Raw genomic sequence first — 23,912 nt, 5'->3', positions numbered from 1 at the left:
CAAAATACTATCAGGTATCTAGCTCACAGGACATACATGTTTGCTTCTTGACTATCCAAAACACACATTTTCTTTCCCATGATTTCACTTATTAGGAGAACATGTATTTCATTATTAGCCACAATCTTGACAGGGTCATAAATAAGATAAAGTCAGCTATTCCCTAGGGCCAGGGCCACAAAAACCATCAAAAGAGGCAAATGAGAGCTTCCAGGAGACTAAAGGCCATGCCTTTTCTAAATTATTCACACAAAGAACACAAGAGAAGATCATAGCAGAAATATACATAGAAGGACTTTAGTTTGCAAAGATTGTGAGTGTAGGAGATGAAAAAATAGATCTCTAACCCTACCCTAATCAGAAAGTTTGCCCTATCTTATACTTGTCGATGTGGGTGCACCAAACCAGCTTCCCTGGCTACAGAGTTTCTCCTAGCAGTGTTCAAATGGTTGAGTTTATCTGTTCTGCAGCAACACTTCACTAGTATTAATAGATCTTCAGCTCAGCAGCTCCAATCCTCATAAAACATGAAACACATGACTTTCAAAAATAAAGGAGTATAGCACACTGGGGCTCTGCACCTTCCAGCACTTCTAGAAGCCCAGAAACCTGAGGAGTTCTGTGATTTGGCTAAGAAACCATTCTTCTTGGATGTCCTTCCAAATATTGCTACTTAAATCATTCTCCTTCTAGAAAAATATTGCAGTACCCCCACTTCCGACCCTAAGAAGGTGAATAAAACTATGTAAAAAGGGTTTAAGAAAAGAAACAGCAGAAATGTTCAAGTTAGCAAAAAACCAACAGCTTCATACTATAAAATGTTAAGAACTTTGTTGGAAGGTAAAACAAAAAGTTTCTCAACAGAAATACTTAGTAGCTACTCTAATGCTTCCAGAGTGCTTCTCTGGAGATAGGTAAAAAAATCTCTGAAAATTCTCATTGATATTTGTCGATTTGGAAGAAGTGGGTAGGCAGAAAAGAAAGGTGACTAGATATGTTTGTCCACATCCTTAGAGTTCCAAGTAGTTGTTCCTCGGGAACTAGAAAAACAAAACTACAACTATTTTCTCAAATGAGGAGAAATCATTTGTATGATTACCAAAAATCTCATTGAGAAATATGGATTGGAGGAATCATTATGAATTGGAGTGTACCTTCCAGGTGGAGCTAACTTCTTGTAAGGATTTTTAATGAATAAGTTTAAAAGATAACAGAGGTAAAAAATCAGTAGTGAATATGTCTAGCCCCCATCTCTGTCGCATTAAGGAAACTAAAAGCAAGAGAGACAGCAAGTGGAGGCAAAGTATTCACATCCCAGCCCTAAAGGAAGGCAAGAATGAAATAGGGAGAAAACACATGCCAAATGCAGATTTTTTTAAGTTGAAGTAAAGCTTTATATGCCTGTAAAAATTAAAGGCTGTGTAAATTCTGTGAAATATAAAATGAAAAGTAATATTTCAAACGAAATGAATGAGATTAAAAGGAAGATTAGACACCTAAGAAACCAAATTAGAAATAAAGCTAACACTAGTTCAGAAATACTAGATGAATTAGAAAAGGAGAATAAAACAAAGCTTCAGAGATCTGAGGAAACAAATTCAACCTGAATTTAATAGAAAATACAGAGATAAACATGGTAGAGAGAGGATAATAGATATAGAGAAGAAATCACGGAGAATGTTGAGCACATCATTGAGGGATTAAGGAAGAGAACACTGGAAATGGAAAACTATCCAGAGAGAGGTTGTAGGCAAACTGGTAATGTTTTATTTTTGGGAGGCCGAGGCGGGCAGATCACGAGGTCGGGAGATGGAGACCATCCTGGTTAACATGGTGAAACCCCGTCTCTACTAAAAATACCAAAAAATTAGCTGGGCGCGGTGGCGGGCACCTGTAGTCCCAGCTACTCAGGAGGCTGAGGAAGGAGAATGGTGTGAACCCGGGAGGCGGAGCTTGCAGTGAGCCGAGATCACGCCACTGCACTCCAGCCTGGGCGACAGAGCGAGACTCCGTCTCAAAATAATAATAATAATGGAAAAAAATCAAAAGCAAGTTAGAGTGCTGTGTGTGGCAGTGGCTAGAGACGAGGGTTCAAGGCAGCCCAAGAACCCCTACAAATGACAGTGCTGTGATCATCCAAGAAAGCTAAGTTACAAAATGGAAAAGCCTGCAAACGTGGATGAGATTTGGGTTTGTGGTTTGGGCTTTTCAACGGAATGCCCCATTATCAAGGTTGGAAGGATCAGAAGCCATACCAGAAGTTATTACATTCAAATCCATCGCAGTGCAGTTGATTAAAGTTCGGAAATCTCAGTGAGTTTGATAAGAGGCAGGATCTGCTTGCAAGGTAGACTAAGATTAGGTCAAATTAATACGTATTAATGTTACAAAATAAGAGATGAGGTATTTCATGTAGAATTGCTGTAGCTTAAAAAATGGAGTCAAAAATATTGTAGATTTTTAACGAATACAGTGGCAGGTAAAATAATTGTTTTAAAGACGTATGTGTGAACCAGGCAAAGATGGCCACTCTGACCACTGCTATTCAATTCTGTTAGCAGTTTTAGCCATGCATTAAGGCAAGAAAAAGCTATAAAAGGTTTACAAATTGGAAGGATAAAATAAGATTATCTTTATTCACAAAGGGCATAGTCTATGTAGAAAAATTGTAAGTAATATACAAAAATGTTACTAAAACCAAAACAGTTTAATAATGCCGTGTGATATGAGGTCAATACTTTAAAAAATCCATTGAATTTCTTTAACCACCAATCACTGAAGAAAATTAGAATTTGTATTTTTTAATCCCATATGCAATAGCATTCCAATACATAAAGTACTCAGGGACAATCCAAGAAAATAAATAAAAATCTGAATTTTGAACTACAAAACACTAATATAGGAAAATTTTAAAAAGAACTACATAAAAGGAGGGTATATCATGTTCACGAATTGGAGTACTTCATCTTATTAAGACATCAGTTTCTTTTTCTTTTTTTATTTTCTAAATTGATCTCTGGATTCAATGCAATCCAAATCAAAATGTCAGCAGGCATTTTGAAGAAAAGGACAAATTCACTGTAAAATGTTTGTAGAAAAGCAGAGAATCTAGAATGGCCAAAACAATTTTAAGAAAGAAGCACTAAATTGGATCACTAACACAGTCTGATTTCAAGATTTCTTCTCACGCTACAGTAATCAAGACAGTGGTATTGCAAAACATGATAGATACATATATAATCTATGGAACAAAATACAGTGCACAAACAGGTCTACATAAATGTGGTTGACCACTATTTGAGAAAGGTGACAAGGTAGCACAATGGAGAAAAAATCGTCTTTTCACCAAATGATGCTGTAATAACTGGACCTGTACATGTAGAAATTTAAAAAATTTACTTGTATCTCACATTATACACAAAAGTTAACTCAAAATGATTGATATACTTACATATATAAATTAATAAAAATTACATAAAAATTTTAGGAATGCTTCACAAATTGAGGCAAAGACCTTTTTTTAATTAAGTAAGACACAGAAGGAGCACTAAAATAGGAGTTTGATAAATCAGACTTCATCAAAATTATAAAGTTCTGCTCTTCAAAACACACTGTTAAGAAAATGAAAAGACAGACTACAGAATGTCAGAACATTTTTACAAAATACATATCTGATGAAGGACTTGACTGTATGAAGAACTCTCAAATCTCAGTAAGAAAACAGCACATTTTAAAATAAGAAATATTTGGACACTTTGTTTAATTACAGTTATGGATTATTTACTATTTTCCTGTTGCTTCTATAATAAGTTACCACAATATTATTGGTTTGAGACAACATAAATTTGTTATTTTACCATTCTAGAAGTCAGAAGTCCAAAATTGGTCCAAAATCAAAGTATCATCAGGATTCTGTTCCTTTCTGGAGGGTCTTAGTAAAAATTCACCTTTTTGCCTCTCGCAGCCTCTAGAGCTTGCCCACATTGCTTGTCTCCTGTGCTGTTTCCTCTTCAAATCAGTAGTTGCTGATTGAGTCCTTATCATGTTGCCTCACTTTCACACTGACTCTGCCTCCCTCTTCCATGTTTAAAGGCTTCTCTGATTATATTGGGCCCATCTGGCTATTCCAAAATCATCTTTCTATTCTAAGTTTAGCTTATTAGCAACCATGATTCCATCTGTTACCTTGATTCCCCTCCACCACATTAAATAATATATTCACAGTTTCCAGGAATTAGGACTTAGACATCCTTGGGAGGTCATTATTCTGCATCCCAGGATGTGCTATATGACAGACACATCAGAAGATGCTCAGCCTCACCAGTCACCGTAGAAACATTACCTAGAAGCAAAACGAGATTGTCCTATGTGCCAGTTATTATGGCTTAAAACAAAAACAAAAAAAACTGACAACACCAAGTGCTACTGCCGATGCAGAGTGCATGCAATGTTACATATTCCTAATAGGAATGCAGAGTGGCACAGTCATGTTGGCAAACATTTGGGTCATTCTTGTAAAGTAAAATATATACCTACTATACAATCCTGCAAGCTCTTCCTAGGTAATTACTCAAGTTAAATGAAAACACGTCTACATGAAGACTTTTACATAAATATTTACAGCAACTTTATGTTTGCTAATAAATGGAAAACAAACACAAAAATTAATATGCAAATGGTAACCACACTGTTTTATATTCATACAATAGAACACTACTCAGAACAAAGAGGAATAGATTATGGATCCATGCAACAGCGTGGATGGACCTTGACTGCATTATGCTAACATGGAATAAGCCATTGCACAAGGCTGCATGCACACTGTATGATTCCATTAATACGACCTGGGAAAGGCAAAGCTACAGAGATGGAAATGATATCAGTGATGACCCGCTGCCACCCTATGGGGAGAGGGCTGACCACAGAGGAGCAAGAGGATCTTATCAGTGTGCTGGGAATGCTTGGGTGTTAGCTGTGGAGTTGAATCTCTCATGGTTATGGGTTACTCATGGTTATGTGTTACATAACTTTCACGACTCATGGACCCGTTCACCTAAAACGGGTGGTTTACTTTTTGTAAATTAGTCTTCAGTTAATTTATCTTACAAATTTTAAAGTCAGCAAAGGGAGAGGGAGGCCAATCTGAGAGAAAAGAGAACCAGCCAAACTTTGGAGTTTCAGGGAAAGTGAAGGAGAGAGGAAGGTCGTGGGAGAACAGAACTCTGAAAGAAGCCGCCAGGGTTTGGCAAATGGACAAACATAAAAGACCTAAGAAAGCAAAAAATGCAGGAGGTTTAATCTAGATTGCCAGAAATACAGAGGGCAGGGCTGGGTGCGCAAGGTGGAAGGAGAGTAAAGGGAAACTAATACCGTTTCTACAAATTAATAATTTAATTAACACTTTGAAAATTAAAATGTTTGGTAATAATAAAATGAAGAACACGATGAGATATTATTTTCCTTTTTAGATGCTGCATTTATCAATATATCTAAAATTCCCAAACACATTCCTAATGCAACTTTTTTATGTAAATAGAAACTGTAAAGAAGTAATATATATACATTGTGTTTTATAAAGTTTGGATGGATTTAATCCATTTGAAATGCATACAAAGAAATAAGATTTTCCCTCACCATAAAGATGCCATAATTTCCATAGTTCCAAACTATACAAATAATTTGATTGTGTCTCTATATCACTAGCATCTACGCTTTTATATAAAATAAAATTTTGCTTTTATTTTTGCTGTGTGTGGTTCCCAACCTGTTATAATAATAAGCACATGTGAATTTCACGTGACAATCTGAGAAGTCTTGAAAACATTTTCTTTTGCTTTTAAAAATGTATTTATTTTTGTTATTTATTTATTTTCCAGACATGCTCTTGCTCTATTGGCCAGGGTGGAATGCAGTGGTATGATCACGGCTCACTGCAGCCTTGAACTCCCCGGGCTAAGGCAGTCCTCCCACCTTAGCCTCTGGAGTAGCTGAGACCACAGGCGGGAACTACCAGGAACGTTCAATTTTTGTATTTACTGTAGAGATGGGGTTTCGCCATGTTGCCCAGGCTGGTCTTGAACTCCTGAGCTCAAGTGATCCGCCCACCTCAGCCTTCCACAGTGCTGAGATTATAGGCATGAGCCACCGTGCCCAGCATTGAAAATCTCTTCTTAGTAGTAACACAGAAATAATATTTTAGTGTTTCTTAAATGTCCCCAAGATAATGCAAAGATTAAAACTACTTCCTGGGCTACTTTGAGATGCGCAGGGAGAGTAGCTCTCTTTAGCCCAGCTGGTGTACCTGTCCAGGTGTGAGAAATTGTAGCAGACTCTGATGAGGTTGTACAATGACGCACACACAGGACTCACACAGTTCACAGAGACGATTTCATGAGGTAGCTCTATCAGGACAGCATTGTGCTGTGGATTTCTTGCTAGAACCAGAAACTACAGGAGCCACTTCCTCAGTCTTATCTGGATCAGCTTTCCAATTTCCATCCCAATGGAGCCATCGTCAGATGACACTGGATTTTGAGAAGAACCCCAGGATGCTTTTCCCGATACGGCCCAGATCTTTGTGAGAATCTGAAGTGTGTGTGTGCAGATCCTGGATTCGTTCTGCCCGGAGCCTGAGGCACACTGCTACAGCACTTAGTGTGTTAGTCCGTTCTCACGTTACTATAAGGAACTACCTGTGACTGGGCAATTTACTAAAAAAAGGGGCTTAGTTGACATGCGGTTCTGTAGGCTGGACAGGAAGCATGGCTGGGGAGGCCTCAGGAAACTTAGAACGATCATGGCGGAAGGGGAAGTAGGCACGTCTTCCTTGGCCGGAGCAAGAGGAAGAGAGTGAAGGGAGAGTTGTCATGCGCTTTTCAACAGCCAGGTCTCGTGAGAACTCACTAGCACGTACTATCACGACAATAGCAAGGGGGAAATCCGTCCCCGTGATCCAATCACCTCCCACCAGGCCCCTCCTCCAATATTCAGTGTTACTACTGGACATGAAATTTGGGCAGGGACATAGACCCAAACCAATCACTTAGCATCTTCCAAAGAGTCCCTTAGAGGAAGGAAATACCTGTAGATTCTAGGTAGCTTTGCTCTGCTCTTTCCCTTTTAAAAAAATGGGCTTTGTCCAATGTTTGCTGTTGTCCCTAACTTTCTGTTATCGTGTATATACAGGTAACGAAAACTGAGCAGTAAAAATCGGGCTGGGATAATGTGTCTCAGGTTGTCTTGCCAAGAGAACCAGCACTTCCCAGCTGATCCAGTGGGTTTCCAGAGGAAATGACATAGATCCCTTCTCCATGGTGTCCTAAGCCCACCTGATCTGGCCCTCCTGTGCTCAGGGGTTGACCTACTTCACTCTCCCCAGCCGTGTTAGTCAGCCCTGGGCTGGAACAGATTTCTCAGGGAAAGCAAAACAAAACAAAAACCCTCTCCACATGAAAAATGAAATCACGTTGAAGAACATTCCTTAAGAGTAACCTCTTTAGCCTTTCTTTCCTTTTTCTTTCTCTCTTTTTGTCTTTTGTCTAACTCATACTGGAATAAACACTGTCACCCGCGTTTCCACACCATGACAAGTGTCCTGCCACAATGTTTTGATGATGTAGGCACTCGTTTGTCACCTGAGCTTGAATCCCTGGTGGAAAATGGATGTGACCATCCTCCATAGGAACGGTGGAGCAGGAGGTGTACGTGACGAATAATTGCGTAACATCTGAAAGTGCAGCTTAGAAATGCTCCTGAAAATAGACCACAAAAGGAACTGACGGCTGAAAGGGATTTTATATTTCTGAAGAACATGATGTGAGAAATCGTAGCCGTCAAGACTGGCATTGTTGGACACATGAATGACATCTTTACATTAGCATTCACCAGGGAGACGAGCGAAAGTGCCTGAAAAACACAGATGGACTTTTCACCATCGGAAAGCACCAGTCTGCAGAAACAAAGTGCTTCACTGGAGAAAATAAAAAGAAATTAGTGTTATTAAAAGAAAAGTGTGTCAATGTGGTCTTTTTGTAGAATCTAATGCCTTTTCCTCAGCAATTTCAGGAACAATGCATGTTCCTATAAATCGCCCCCTCTGCTTTCCCTCATTTCCTCTGAGTAATTCAGTACTCAGTTATTTTTAGAAACCTCTTATTTGTCTACAAAGTAAAAATGTTTATTAAATTTGGTATTAATTATAAAAAATCATTATAGCATAACTTTGCAAACATGTCAGGTTATTAGACCCTGTTTAAGGATGTATTAGGGGGTTTTCGTTTCCTTTGAAATTTATATATTGTATTGCAATCTATTAGAAAAGACAAAGTTTAATTGTGGTGTTTCTCTATTCCCAAATTTTTATCTTAACATAACGTCTAAACACAGTTACATAATTGACCTGTGTATGTCAATGATATAATTGTTCATCAAACATTGCTAATAGAGCAAAATTATATTGAATATGTTGTAATAACTGTAACTATGTAGAAACTGTCAAAATAATCCTGTTAAAAGGTACTGATTGTGATTTACGTATATTCTTGTCTCAGCATGCTACCGTCCTTCATCTCCATCATAACATTAACATTTTACAACTTCTATTACCTAGGACTAACATATTCTTCATGCTAACAGTTTTTTTGGATATAGGATTATTACGACTTAATGGTTTTATAGAAACATTGATCTTAGTCTATATTTTGTTTTGAAATTAAGCTTCTTATTTTGGGACTTTTTTAGATTCCCATGCAGTTGTAAACAATAATGCAGAGAGATATCTTGTATCTATTGCTCAGTTTCCCCCTACTGTAACATCTTGCAACGCCAGGAAATAGTACAACATCACAACCAAGGTATTGAGATGAACAGGTTGGAGATACAGAATATTTACACCACTACAAAGATCCTATTCTCATGTAGAGTCACATCAACGTTCCTCCTGACCCCACCTCCTAACCCATAACAATGAATAATCTGTTCTCGATTTCTATATTTTTATCACTTCAAGAATGTTATAAAAATCAAATCCTATAGCATACAACGTTTGAGGATTGGCTTTGTATACTCAGCCTAGTTCTCTAAAGATGTATCCAGTTTATGGCATGTATCAGTCAGCAGTCTGTTTTTATTTGTTGTTGTTGTTTTATTGCTGAGTGGTATTAGATGTTATGGATGTAACACAATTTATTTAGCCATTCATTCATTAAAGGACATCTGGGCTGTTTCAGTTTTTGCTTATTCCAGATAACGCTGCTATAAAATTTCATGTGCAGGTTTTTGTGTGAATGTTGTCACATCTCTAGGATAAATGCCTAGTAGTACAATTGGTAGCTTGTATGACAGTTGCAGGTTTTGTTTTATAAAGAAACTGCCAACTGTTTCCCGGGGTGGCTGTGCCATTTTGCATTCCAACCAGTAATGTATGTATGATTGATTTTCTTCTCATGCTAACCAGATTTTGATTTTATCATTTTTCTTTTAAGCTTAGCCATTATTGTAAGTGTAAAGTGATATCTCATTGTAGTTGTAATTTGCATTTCCCTTATAGCTGACGGTGTTGAGTACCTTTTAACAAGCTATTTGCCATCTGCCTATCTTCGTCAGTGAAACATCTTCATAATTTTGCCCATTTTCTAATTGGATTGTTTGCTTTATGGCTGAGTTTTGAGAGTTCTTTATAGATTAGAGTTGTTGGTCCTTTGTCAAATATGTGATTTTCAAATACTTTCTGCTGGTCTGTAGCTTGTCTTTTCATTCCCTTTACAGGATTTTTCAAAGAGGAGATGTTTTTAATTTTGGTGAACTGCAATTTAAAATATTTTTTATTTTATAGATTGTGATTTTGGTGTCTATTATTTTAAAATTATTTTAGGTATTCCAGTTCCTTTGTCTTTCCCTATAAATTTTATAATAATCTTCTCTATATCTGCAAAAAGTTGGATTAGGATTTGTAATGGAATTGCAATAAACCTGTGTGTCAATTTTGGGATCATTGATATCTTTACTATGTTTACTCTTCTGACATGGTATCTTGCTTAATCATTACTTTAGTGTTTTCTGGTTTTCAGCATACACATCCTGTATGTGTTTTGTTAGATTTACACCTAAGTATTTTTAAATGGCTTTAAATTGTGTTGCATTTTTAACTCTTCTGTCCATGTTATAGACTTAATAAAATCACTTACTGGTTATGGGAATTTCTTTGTAGATTCCTTGGGGTTTTCTACAAAGAATATTATGTCATCTTTAACATGGACAGTTTTATTTCTCCCTTTCAGATGTATATAACTTTTATTTCATGTCTTTTTTTTTGCACTGGTTGAGAACTCCCAATAATATATTGAATAAGAGTGGACATCCTTTCTTTTATCCAATCTTAGGAGAAAATCATGGAGCCTTTCACTATTACGTATAATTATAGTTACAAGTTGAGTATATACTCCTTATCAATTTGAGGAAATTCTTCTTGATTCCTAGTTTTCAGAGTGTTTTGATCCTGAGTGGATGTTAAATTATGTCACATGCATTTTTTCCTTGATGGACATGATTTTTATGATTTATTTGATTTTTATTGTTTAGCATGTTAATATGGGTGGTTACATAGATTAATTTAAAAATTATTAAAATGAAATTTACATAATATAAATTAAGCATTCTCAGGTGAACAAATCAGAGGCATCAGTACATTCACAATGTTGTATAGCTACCACCTCCATCTATATGAGAAACAGTTTATCATCCAAAAAGGAAACCCCATACTCATTAAACAGTCACTCCCCAGTCACCTCGGAAATGGCCTAGACTCTGTCAATCACCAATCTGTTTTCTGTGTCTATGGATATAACTACTCTGGATATCTGATATGTGTGAAATTGTACAGTCTATGACCTTTCGTGTCTGGCTTCTTCCACTTAGCATGTTTTCAAGGTTCATCCATGTTGTAGCCTGTGTCAGTGCTTCCTTCTTTTGTGACTGAATGCTATTCCATTGCAAGTCTATATCACATTTAGTTTGTAGGTTATATTGTTTTGCTATTCTGCATTTTAAAATATATCGGCTCTAATCTTTTTAATATTTCATTTTACCTGCTAGCTTGGAGTTTATTTGTATGTCCTTTCTCTAATTCCTTCAGATGTATAGTTAGGGTGTTAATTTGATCTTTTCTTCTTTTTTAATGTTGGTATTTGCAGCTATGGAATTCCTCTGAGCACTGTTTTTCTGATTCCATATATATTTTTGTGTGTCCTCATTTTCATTTGTCTCCAGGATACTTTTTACTTTTCTAATGGAATTTCTTCTTTGACCCATTTTTTGTACTTAAATTTTTAATTGGTTATTTTATTTGTATGTATTTGTGAAGTTTTCTGATTTTCTTCTGTTTGTTTATTTTTGTAGTGTACCATTTTGACTTCCCTCTCATTTCCCTTTATGTATTGTTTTCAGTTATTGCCTTTGTGGTTACCACGGACATTACAATTCACATCCTAAAATCATCACAATCTTGTTCAATTAATATCAACTTATTTTCAATAACATAGAAAAGTTCTGCTCCTATATAGCTCTAGACTCCCACCCCAAGACTATGTTCACATGGGAACACATTATATCCTCATAAATTGTGTTACCATTAACACAGGTTTGTAGTGATTGTTTTATGTATTTGTCTTTTAAATCATATAGAGAAAAAAAGGAGTTAGAAACCGAAAGTATAATAATAGTGACTTTTATATTTATGTATATAATGACTTTGATTGGAGTTTTTAATTTTTTTAACGACATTGCATTACTTTGCAAAGTCTTTTTATTTCATTGTGGATACTGTCCATTAGCATTCATTGTAGCATTTTGCTTTTAAAAATTTGTGAATATATTTATTTCTAGTTTATCAGTGTCTAATTTCTGAAGCATAGTTTGCTGAATCTAGAATAGTGAGTTTGATAGAATTTTGGTTTTTGTTTTTGCTTTTTTGCATCAGTACTTTAAAAATATTCCTCCACTTGCTTCTGGCCTCCAGGAATTTTTAATGAGAAATTTGCAGGTGCTCTTTCTAAGGATCTCTTGTGTATAATAAGTTACTACTGTCTTGCCATCCTTAAAATTCAATCTTTGTTTTTGTCTTTCAAAATTTTATTAAAATATGTCCCAATATGAATCTCTTTGAGTTTATCTTCCTACAGGTATCTGAGTTTCTAGAATGTGTTGATTTATTTTGATTAGTAAATTTTGGAAATTTTCAGTCATTTATTCAAATATTATTTCTGCTGCTTTCTCTTTCTCCTCCCCTTTTGGATTTTTTATTATGCATATATTGTTGTGTTTCATGGTGCACCACGTTTTTATTAAGTTCTGTTTATTTTTTTCCCTTCTTTTTTCCTTCATACTGAATATTTTTCTTCATACCGGATATTTTCAATTTTCTTAATTTTAGGTTTGTTGATTCTTACTTCTACCTGCTTTAACCAACTTTTGAAACCTTCTAGTGAGTTTATAGCATCAGTTATTGTACTTTTTATCTACAGAATTTGTTTTTTTTAATAACATCTATATCCGTAGTGATATTTTCTGCTTGTTCAGATGTCATTCTCCTAGTTTCCTAGACCTTTTTGTCTATGGTTTCCTTTAGCTACTTGGGTGTATTTTAAACAGTAGGTTTAAGTCTTTTTCTACTAACTGAAATGTCCGTGCTTTTTCAGGGAGAGTTTTTTTTTCATTTCTTCTGTGAGTGGGTCATATTTTCTTTTTGTTAATGTTTTATAATTTTTTGAGAACTGGCCATGTTTACTATTATAATGTGGTAACTGTGGAAATTAATTTTATTTATTCTCTTCAGGAATTGTTTTATTGCTGTAGTTATTGAATTAAATACTTTTAAAAACAATTTTTATAAGGTTTATATTCTTTTCTATGTTTGTTCTTTGAAGGCTTTGTCCCTTTAACTAACGTTTCAACAGTGTTTTGACAGAGATTTCCTTGAATGTCAAGAGTGTGTGAGTGAGAGAGAGAGAGAGACAGAGAGGGAGGGGAATGGGCATGCATAAGAAAGAAAGGAAAAGAGAGGCAGAAAGGAAATACAAAACAAAAATGAAAATCCTCTCTCAGTCTGCCAGTTGACCCTTTGTGTGCTGGGCACTCCTTCAACTCCTCACCAGGCTTTTTACAACTCTGCCTGGTTTTTACTTCTTGTTTGCCCTGAAACTACTGATCAACCAGGTGTGAAAGTTTGGGAAAAGTGTGTGGTCTTTTCTGAGACTGTATTCTGCCCTGGGCATATGTGTGAGTTTCTTAGTTTCCCACTATGCAGGGATGTTTTGGATGCTTTTATATCCCAGAGAAAATCTGTGCCCAGGTTTTCTTTGCAGCTTTGGGAACTGTGTTATTTGCCTCCACTGTGATGTTTTGCGTGTCCTGGTGGCTTTGCGTGCCCTACAGTGATTTTTGAGGAATGTCCACCTCTTCTGCCTCGAGTGAGTTCTGAATCAGGTGATGCAAAGACAAACACCTTTTGTCAGTGTTTCAGGCCACCCCCAGACGGATTAGGACAGATAAGCAAAAGTGTTTGTTCAGTGTATTCGATGATGATAGACTATCTCAGAGAACTTTGAAAGTAAAATTAGTCAGCACCTTTGTTGGTTTGAACTATAGTAAATTCAACTAATTTTCTATTCACAACAATCGTATTTGCAAGTTGAATGTGGCATCAAATTTGAACAAACCCGAAGTTATCAGAATCCCTGCAAGATGGATTTTTTTATGGAACGGTCTGTAAATGTTCTTATCAGCGAAGGTTAAGTGCTTTAAGCTTTATGTGGACAATGTAATGATACATAACATTAGTCCTTCAAAGTGTCCCCACTTTACTGAGATTAAAATCTGAATATCATGGCAACTTTGCACAACCATGCCTGGTCTGACCATTGCCTCTCCGATGTCTTTTCCTCCTGCTTTTCTTCACTAAGCTCACTGGCTTTTCCTACTGCCCCCTGAAAGGCTGACTCCCACCCTAAGGCTTTTCCACGGCCATATTCCCTTCCTGGAATAGCCCTTCCTCAGTGTTCTTATGGGCCTGTCCCTCACTCCCTTTAATCCTTGCTTCAGGTCACCTCTCATTGACACATACAATACACTTTGCCCCCATAACACTAGCATTGTCTTTCCCATTACTGTGCTTTACATTTTCTTCTCTTCCATAACACTACTCGTCTCCCAACAGAGCATGCAATTTATGTATTTAATAGGTTTATTTTTTATTGTCCAACCCTCTGCACTAACATGGAACTCCAGGGAGCACACATCTGTGTCTTCTCTGAGCCTAACACAGTGGCCACACAGTTGACAGTCAATTTTTGATGAATAATGAAATATGCTTTTCCTCTCTTTCTCAATAAGTGAATTAGCTGAATTCTAATCCACATTTTGTTGCTGGAGGTCTTTGAGTAATTGATTTCATATTATATCAACGTAAATTATACTATTAGTATGAGTAGCTGTTGGGCATTTCTTATGAACATCATTTTTCTGGTTAACACCTCTTCGTGCCCTACTTACCTTTTCCATGATACTCACTTTTCAACTAAATGATTAAGGTGATTACATGTTATGTTCTCCTATAGCAAGTATCATAAAGTTACTTACACAGAAGTTGTTTGAAAAACACAAGTAATTCAACTGTTTATTTCCTCTTAAAATGTCAGTGGAAGTAAATATTACAATTTGAGACCCTCTTAAATTCTGATCATCATAGATTTTACTTTATTTTCAAAAAATAAGCCAGAATCCATGTCTGTAGCTTCACATTTCCATTGTATACCTAAAATTGTTTTTGTTTAACATTTACTTCCTATCACTTAGTTTTGTTTGGTCTCCTGGAGGCCACTTTCAAAGCTTCAGCAGGTCAATTGCAACCAGTGGCCATTCAGGAACTAGGATGAGCCAGGCAGCCAGGATGGCAGCATGGCAGTGACCCTGGGGGGTGGGTTCTATTCAATTAGAGTAACCAAGGTAAGATTTGCAGGTAGAAGGAAACGAAGTTCATGAAAAAGGTAATTATCTGTATTTAAGGAATAACGTTTTGGTAAAGTCAAAAGAATCAAAACTGTGTTAGTAAGACAAAGCCCTTGAAATTAGTAATATAAGTAAATTAATAGGTCTCCTTTGATGGACAAATGATTTATAAAGATTTAAGCTTTTTTGGGGGGAGGGGTGTACATCTGTATCATGTGCTTGCTTGGCTTGATTTTCAAACAATAGTTAGTTATTTGTTGTCTTTTAAAAAGATGCTAACTTTTATTTTAGATTTGGGGGGTACGTGTGCAGGTTTGTTACGTGGGTATATTGTATAATGTTGAGGTTTGGGGTAGAATTGATTCTGTCACCGAGGTAGTAAGCTAGTACCCAATAGTTAGTTTTTCAACCCTTTGCCCCCTTCCAAATAAATCATTATTTGTTGTCTTTAAAATAGAGTTCCATTTTCACCAGTGAAAGATGACTTTCCAAAGTTGTCTGCCTGTGTACACAGAAGGGACCCAAAAAGTAAACTTTTCTTCTCTGTCTGAGTTATGAATGCATTGAGGAATAAGACACAGGTGTAAGACCACTGGAAACCAACCAACAAATCCAAAACTTATTACAATCTAAGCTGACTTCAACCATTTTAGTTGATATCTATAGCCATATAAACTTCCTAATATAAAACTCTGGATTAGACCAACATCCTTTCATTCCTCCCCCTCTAAACTCCACTGTGCCTCTCAGCAAAGGTAAGAACTATATGCATTGCCTGGTACTTCGCTTCCAGGGTGGAGAGAGAGAAAGGATTCATGCTCCAAGTTTCTACTTGCCTTTTCCAAACTCACCAAGCAAAGAATTTGCTCTACTTCCCCAGAATAGAGAGCATCAGAGGGGTGGAGACCCAACAGGGGAATTATACTGCTGGAGGAGTTACCTCCGCATAGAAAGCAAAACATCCCTGAACCATTTACATCCTTTCCATGTAAGTCTATAAGTCTATATTCATTTGAGATTTGCCTGAACTCTGTTCAAATTGAATTCCTGAGAAATATTTTAGACATATTGAGATTCCTAGATCCACACTAGTACAGAAGAGTAGGTCAAAGATAAGACAACAGAAAAGGCAATTGACAAATAGAAATTGCAGCAAATACATGGAGTGTAACAATGGCCTTGGTTTGCACCTGGAAAGAAAAAATTTGCTGAGTCGTTATGGGGCTTAGAGAAGTTATTATTTAACTTGGACAACTGAAGTCAGTTCAGGTTCACAACCAACCTTTATATTTGAATGAAACCTAATCATGAGTAAATGAAACCAATCCAATCCTAAAATATCCTATGTGATATTATACTTTGGTTAAAAAAAAAAATGGCTACTGAGATATTTTGCATGAAACGTTACGAAAAACGCATGTCTTCTTCAGAATCCTAAAAGCATGGCACTTGATAAAGATCAGTTATTTGCAAATGCCTCCCTTCAAATTCAAAATAATATCTACTACACTTTGGAGTTTCAACCAAATGTGTTTGAACACAATTTTCCTCCAACATCTCCTTTTCTGCCATTTGTGTTATGCTTATTTTCAGCCTGGGGCAACTTAACTCCTGGGGATCACATTGAGATCAGGAACCCCCTGCAGTTGGCTCTGTCACTGAGTGGTTATCTGGGACTATTTTAATGCATGTCATAAATCACAAAACTTTCCATTTTGAAACAAATAGAAATGATATTGAGCATGGGTTGCTAAAACCTATTTTAGAAAGTCTGATGTCTGTAAGTCTTTGCTTCATTTGAAATGCAGGTTTTAGCCTGGAAAGGAAAATAACATGACGGACAAGCTACTCTTGCGAATTAAACAATTACCAGAATTTTTAGTAATAACAAAAACATGTTCCTACTGCAGCATGGAAAGATAGCCATGATCTACTTGAGTCTACTTAAACTTCTCATGTGGTTGTGCCTAGTGATTGTCACCTTAATTCAGTTACTTGGGAGTCTGTGGATCCAATCGCTCCTTTATAGGAGCCAGATTTGTGTAGATGAAAAGTCATTTGCTTTAGCTCTAAAATTACCTCCTGCTGTGACGAGTCAGATCACTCAGCACTTAAGAGCCTAGTTTGTAAAGTTTTACTAAATGGGCTGAATCTGTGGCTGGGAAAGAGACAAGGAACTCTGTCTCTCATAAACACATCCTCTAGACCAGGGGTCCCCAAGCCTGGACTGCGGACCAGTACCGGTCTGTGGCCTGTTAGGAACCAGACCACACAGAAGGAGGTGAGCAAGTGCAGCTTTGCTTGTATTTACAGCCACTCCCTATCACTCACATTACCACCTGAACTCCACCCGTCCACATCAGCAGCAGCGCGTTGATTCTCACAGGAGCATGAACCCTATTGTGAACTGTGCACACAAGGGATCTAGTTTGTGCACTCTTTATGAGAATCTAATGCCCCAAAACCATCCCTACACCCTTCATGGAAAAATTGTCTTCCACAAAACCGCCCTGGTGCCAAAAACCCTGGAGACTTCTGCTCTAGACCTTGTCACTGCGCTTGGGATTGCCCTGATGGCTGAAGCTGTGGCGAATCTGTCTTTTTTGTTTTTTTTGAGACGGAGTCTCACCCTGTCACCAGGCTGGAGTGCAATGGCTTGATCTCGGCCCACTGCAACTTCCGCCTCCCGGGTTCAAGCGATTCTCCTGCCTCAACCTGCTGAGTAGCTGGGATCACAGGTGCAGCCACGACATGAGGCGAATCTGTCTCGGCAGGCTAGGCATAGTGGTTCTTTCTGGTAGGCTGCATGCACTGACCCTGCTTGTCTCTTTAAATGGAAATTCCCACTTCCTCCCAAAGCAGAATGAAACAGACAAAAAGTCAGAATGGAAGTCTCATATGTTTGTTTCAAAAGACCTTCACTAATGCTAATATATTAGACTAACGAGAAATGTCAAATGTCTCTTCACAGTTCTTCCTGGTCTGGAAGTATAAATGAGACTGGATTTCTATTCTGACCTCATTTTCCCCAATCCCATCCTTTGATTTTTATGGTTCTTTTGAAGACTCCTATTTAATGCAATCCCTCAATGCTTTATAATTGGGAATCGAATTTATTGCTTCTTCCTCTGCCTCTCCTAATCTCCTTTATTATTAATTTAATTGGAAAACATTGTGTTAAAGATTTGACAATTCAAGTTCTTCCTGACTCAATCATGGCTCGTATGTATCTTAGAGGAAACTTGAGACTTAGAGATTTTTCTAATTGAGTCTCCTTTAATTATGATCTAGGGAGCTAGGCCCAGAGGATTGAGTTAAAGTTCTCACTATCAGGTCTCTAAATCATACTAGCACATGAAAGATAATCTAATGTCTCCCCGTAACTTGCAGGCCAGAGTTCTTTATAAGACACGAGTCCTTTAATTCCAATGAGCTCTCTGTTTGGTTCAGTAAATCAAATTGGGTCACCCCTAATAATCATACAGCTTGCCTATTAAATACAGATGGGGAGTAGGTATGTGTGTTGAAATCTAAAGACGTGTAAATTAGAGTGTCCTGTTGAAATAATAATGACAGAAGATCATCATATACCTGGCAGAAATTGAAACAGAATTTTCCCAGAAGATGTGTAAGAATCTTATGAGAATATTAACCATGTGGACCTCTTTTTACAGCTGGATATTAAGGAATAGTTTTGTTCTTAAGTAAAATAGTAAATTATGACTCTGATTAGAGAAAACAGTAAACTTTAATTTTTCTTCTGTGATCCACTTGTGTTTGTTCAATTCCTCCCCCCACCAGTATATGACTATAATCAAGCTACAGTGAAAAAAATTAGAAATGATGCCAGCTGAAGACCCGAGAAACAGCACAGCAGTGGAGGAATGTGCTGCTTGAGTTGATCTACTTGAATATTCAACGCTATTAAAGGTTGATTTTGTCAACACTTGTTTTTTCTGGAAATACCAAATCTTTAACATTTGATCATTAAACAAATGCTTTTTATTATTTATAAAACTGTCCTCTTGCTGTTTGCCAGGTATTCAATATTCTTAAGTTTATAGACATCTGATATTAGGGAATTTGGTACAATAATTTCATTTTTTTCTCAGTTGAAGCTATTGTACTCATTTTAGCCTCAGCTTTTTGCTGCCATTCGCTTGGCATCGTGTTATATTTCCTGAGACATCTGCACTAGATCTAAAAGTTTTGATCCTTTGTAAAGCTTTGATCAGTGAACATTGCAAATGGTCCCTTGTCTCTCAGTCCATATTTCTTCTTGTTATAAATATTTAACTTATGAGTACCAGCTTCTGGTTCATTTGTAATGGTTAAAGCAAGGCAAATAAGATTAGTATTATCCTGCCAAATAGATCAACACTTCTGTTCACATACTTTATCTAGGCAACAAGCTATTTTTCTCCTTTCTACTCCACAACCTTGGAAGCAAAACTTGGGTAAAATAAAGAAGAATAGAATCTAGATGAAACTGAATAACCATGCTTAAATAGGAAAAAAATATATTTTCTGCTCTCAAATCTCTAATTAGAAATCAGTAAAATAAAATCACACACAGAATCAACTACAAGCTGCATCTTTTCTTTTTAAACTCAAGGCCACAGACTTGAAAGTCTGTCACTTCCTTTTTGCCAAAATACTTTGTACGGCAAATCCGAATCCTCCATGGAATTTCAATATCATGCATTGTTTCTTCAGAAACATCACAAAACCAAGCTAAAATAAGAGGCAGAAGCCAGGGCTTTGATTTCTTGCCCACAGCTTAGGAGCAAGTTAAAAGTTGAAAGGCCATAAAAATGGATGTAGAAATTTAGCTGAAGATCAATCACAGTGGCAAATCCATTAAGGGAGCTGTTGTTTTCATTGATATTTTTATGACTATTTAGTGTCTTCTACATATTCACACGTAAAGCTATCTCATCCCAGACATGATAAATGCTAATATCAATCAAGTTCTCGATAATCTTATGTTCAAGGTAGCTGTGTCATCTGTGTGAATGACATTCTGTGAAGTTGTGCCCCCAGTCATACACCTGCAAATATTATTGAAATCCCGAACCTCTTTTATTTGTTAAAGGCATAACTCATATAGTAGTATCAGGTCAGAATAGTTACTTATGAAATGAAACTGTAAAGATAAACATCATTATTACTTTCTGAAATGCCCACACAAATAGAGACAGAGAAACAGAATGTAGCCTTCGGCTCAGATACACAAAAAAGATTTATTTTTTTTCCAATTAACGTAGTTTCATGGCTTCTTATAAAGAGGAGTAGAAGAGTTCTTAAAATTCAAAAATTGGCCTTTGCTTTTGTAGTGGAATTTGTAGACACATTTTTTTTCAGAAAATGACAGAAAAAAATATATCATTTCTAAATTGTGTCAGGATAGCATGAGCACGGGGGTCAAAGTCCTACTAATGTGGGTTTACACCCCTCGTTTCTTTGCTTTGTATATGTGGTTTTGGAAAAAATCACTCAAATTCTTTAGTTTTTCTCATCAGTGAAATAGGAATGATAATGCCTATCTTTCAAGATCATTTGTGATGATTAAAATATGGAAACTATTTGCCTTATAATAGGTATTCTATCAATGTTCACAATCATTACTGTAGGTAGTAATAAGATCCCTTATCAGGTACAACAGTCACTCCAGCTCCTTTGCTTCCATAGACCAAATGTTTACTGTGCACTGGGCACTGTGCTTGGCACTTGGAATATAGCAGTCAGTAGATTATAATAAAGATATCTGCCTTCATGGCTGCCAGTCTAGAACATTACTATCTTATTGAGAAGATTAGATCATATAATGACAGGTGCATCAATGATGACTCACTTATTTCGAGCACCTTGGCAAATATACCAATTGAAGCCTACAAGAAGAGTTTCTCAGCCAAAGAGAATGTATAACTGCAGTGTAGATATGTTTATGGAAGGCACTACTCCAGGGCTCTAGGATACTAGACGCCAGTTCTAAGGAAGTGCTAGATTCATTGAAGACTGAAATTGATTTAGGTATATGCGGAAGCACACTCTTATCCCTTGTGACGTTGTTACTGTGGTGTGTGTGCATACCTCCTGACCAACTATGAACACACATTTACCAGACAACAGGTGGGGTGGCATCAGCTGGCATCTAATGTCTCAACTCCAACATAATGGAGTAGCCCTCATCCCCACAATTTCTCTTCCTAAATTCACAAAGACGCTGAGGAAAAGCACAATTGCAAATGTCAAAAATCCCCTAAAAGATGAAACATGGTTGTCTGTGAAATGAGCAATGTAAATGGTGATATGCATCATGATTTTATCCATGCATCCACTGTGCAAAAAATCACATTTTCTTTGCAGATAGACACTAAACCCAAATATGAGTTATAACATCATTTCCCTAAGAGAGGGAGAAAGCAGGCGTGTGTGTGTGTGTGTGTGTTAGCAAGTGTGCATGCATGCGTGGTGTGTATGTGAAGAAGATCTATTTCATGCCCTCGTGGTGTGAACTGAGCCCCAAGACTCATGGCTGAGGCACCATTAGGGGCCGCTTGGTGAATGACAATCCTGTAGATCATAGAGAATATGGATCCTGTCATTATCTCCGAAGTGACTCACAGGTAGGGAAGTAGGAACAAGATAAACAATAAACTAAAAGAAATTAACAAGAAAAAACAACCCCATCAAAAAGTGGGCAAAGGATATGAACAGACACTTCTCAAAAGAAGACATTTATGTGACCAACAAACATATAAAAGAAAGCTCAACATCACTGATAATCAGAGAAATGCAAATCAAAACCACAGTGAGATACCATCTCATGCCAGTCAGAATGGCGATTATGAAAAAGTAAGGAAACAGTAGATGCTTGTGAGGCTGTGGAGAAGTAGAAACACTTTTCCACTGTTGGTGGGAATGGAAATTAGTTCAACAACTGAGGAAGACAGCATGGTGATTCCTCAAGTATCTAGAACCAAAAATACCATTTGACCAGCAATCCCATTACTGGGTACATACCCAAAGGAATATAAATCGTTCTACTATAAAGACATATGCACATGTATGTTTACTGCAGTACTATTTTCAATGGCAAAGACTTGGAACCAACCCAAATACCCATCAGTGATAGACTGGAAAAAGAAAATCCAGTACATATACACCATAGAATACTATGCAGCCATAAAAAAGGAATGAGATCATGTCCTTTGCAGGGACATGGATGAAGCGGGAAGCTTCATCCTCAGCAAACCAACACAGGAACAGAAAACCAAACACCACATATTCTCACTTACAAGTGGGAGTTGAACAATGAGAACACATGGATACAGAGAGGGGAACAACACACACCAGGACCTGTTGGGGGGTGGGGGGTGAGGGGAGGGAACTTAGAGGACAGGTCAATAGGTACAGCTAACAACCATGGCACACGCGTACCTATGCAACAGACCACCGTGGCACACGCGTACCTATGCAACAGACCACCGTGGCACACGCGTACCTATGCAACAGACCACCGTGGCACACGCGTACCTATCTAACAGCACTGTGGCACACACGAATCTGTGTAACAAACCACCACGGACATGTATACCTATGTAACAAACCTGCAGTTTCTGCACATGTATCCTGGATTTTTTTTTAGAAGAAATTAAGAAACAGCAAACTGGCGCCAGAAACACTCTGGAAGTTACCTATGGCCCAGTGGCCTATTTGTCCAAAGAGGTGGATATGAACCCATTTGTGATTTTTATGCATTTAAATCTGGCTTGTTGGAGATCAGTTCCTTCATATTAAACTTATAAAACACCCCTTAAGAATCGACTTTGCTGCCATCTTGGCCTCACTTTGGATGGCCTAGAGGAGGGCCATGTCGGCACCTTGGCTGTTAATCTATGACTAGGTCCACATCCTGGGAGAGAGAAAATGTGTTGGACATTTATATCTCTTTTTAAAAATGTGTTTACTAATTTTGATGAGGTTAAAAAAATCTTCTCATAATTTGTCATGATTCAGGTCTCCATATCTGTATAATTTTCATAACAAAAAACCCTCATTATATTCTTCTTTACTGTCTGTCCTCTCAGAGAGCTTGTATTAGCTTCAAGCTTCAGGTATAATCATAGATCTAGGGGTTTCAGTATGACTTTTTAACATTTCAATTTCTCTTTGGAGGTAAACTCTACTAAGCATTAAAATAGAGCATGGTATTACAATTTTAAAATATGCCTTGTTGACCCAGAAATCATTCTTCATTGTTTAGGAAAGACAACTATGGCACTCATATATCTACACAGAAAGAATTTGTATATCCAAACACCCAGGAATCAGGCAACTGGTAGTTTTATACCTTTTTTAGTGAGTAATGCTGAATTGATCCTATAGTATCCCAATTAAGCTACATCAATTAACATCTCAGATTTTAAATGCACTACTTAGGGAAACATTTTACTACATTCATTCACTGCCACAGCCTTGAGACACTGGAGCTTGTGGCTTCTCCCGTATTACAGCAATAGTAATACATAGCATGATTTCAAACGTAAGGAACGACTCAATCCTACTGACCCAAGATGATGTGTCATCACCAGGAATTTCATTAAGAGATAAATAAATATCTGACATACAACTAATTATTAGTTCTAAGAAGAAAATAAATATAATAAAAAGATTAGTTCTACCATGTATAGAGGAAGAGAATTCTCTCCACTGGCAATGTGTGGTATGTTTCTATAAGAAAAGTAGCATTGACTTCAGAATAACTTGCATTATTGAAATATAAACTCCAAGTCTCTGAAGCGAAGACTCAGGTTTAGATTGTCACCTGTTTCAGGCAAAAAAATCACTTATTTCCAAAACATCAATGTGAGATCTGGGAATCATGAATAAAACAGCGCTTGTTGTTG

The 23,912-nt window shown here is 37.1% G+C and overlaps 1 protein-coding gene across 1 annotated transcript in view; it reads left to right on the top strand.

Moving 5' to 3' along the window:
• CSMD1 (CUB and Sushi multiple domains 1) overlaps window positions 1-23,912 on the top strand; it is a 2,090,911-nt gene that overhangs the window by 321,483 nt on the left and 1,745,516 nt on the right. The window lies entirely within an intron of this gene.

The sequence above is a fragment of the Pongo pygmaeus genome, chromosome 7 (genome assembly GCF_028885625.2).
Source record: "Pongo pygmaeus isolate AG05252 chromosome 7, NHGRI_mPonPyg2-v2.0_pri, whole genome shotgun sequence".
NCBI classification, from domain to species: Eukaryota; Metazoa; Chordata; class Mammalia; order Primates; family Hominidae; genus Pongo; species Pongo pygmaeus.
This window is presented reverse-complemented; position numbering and strand designations above follow the sequence as displayed.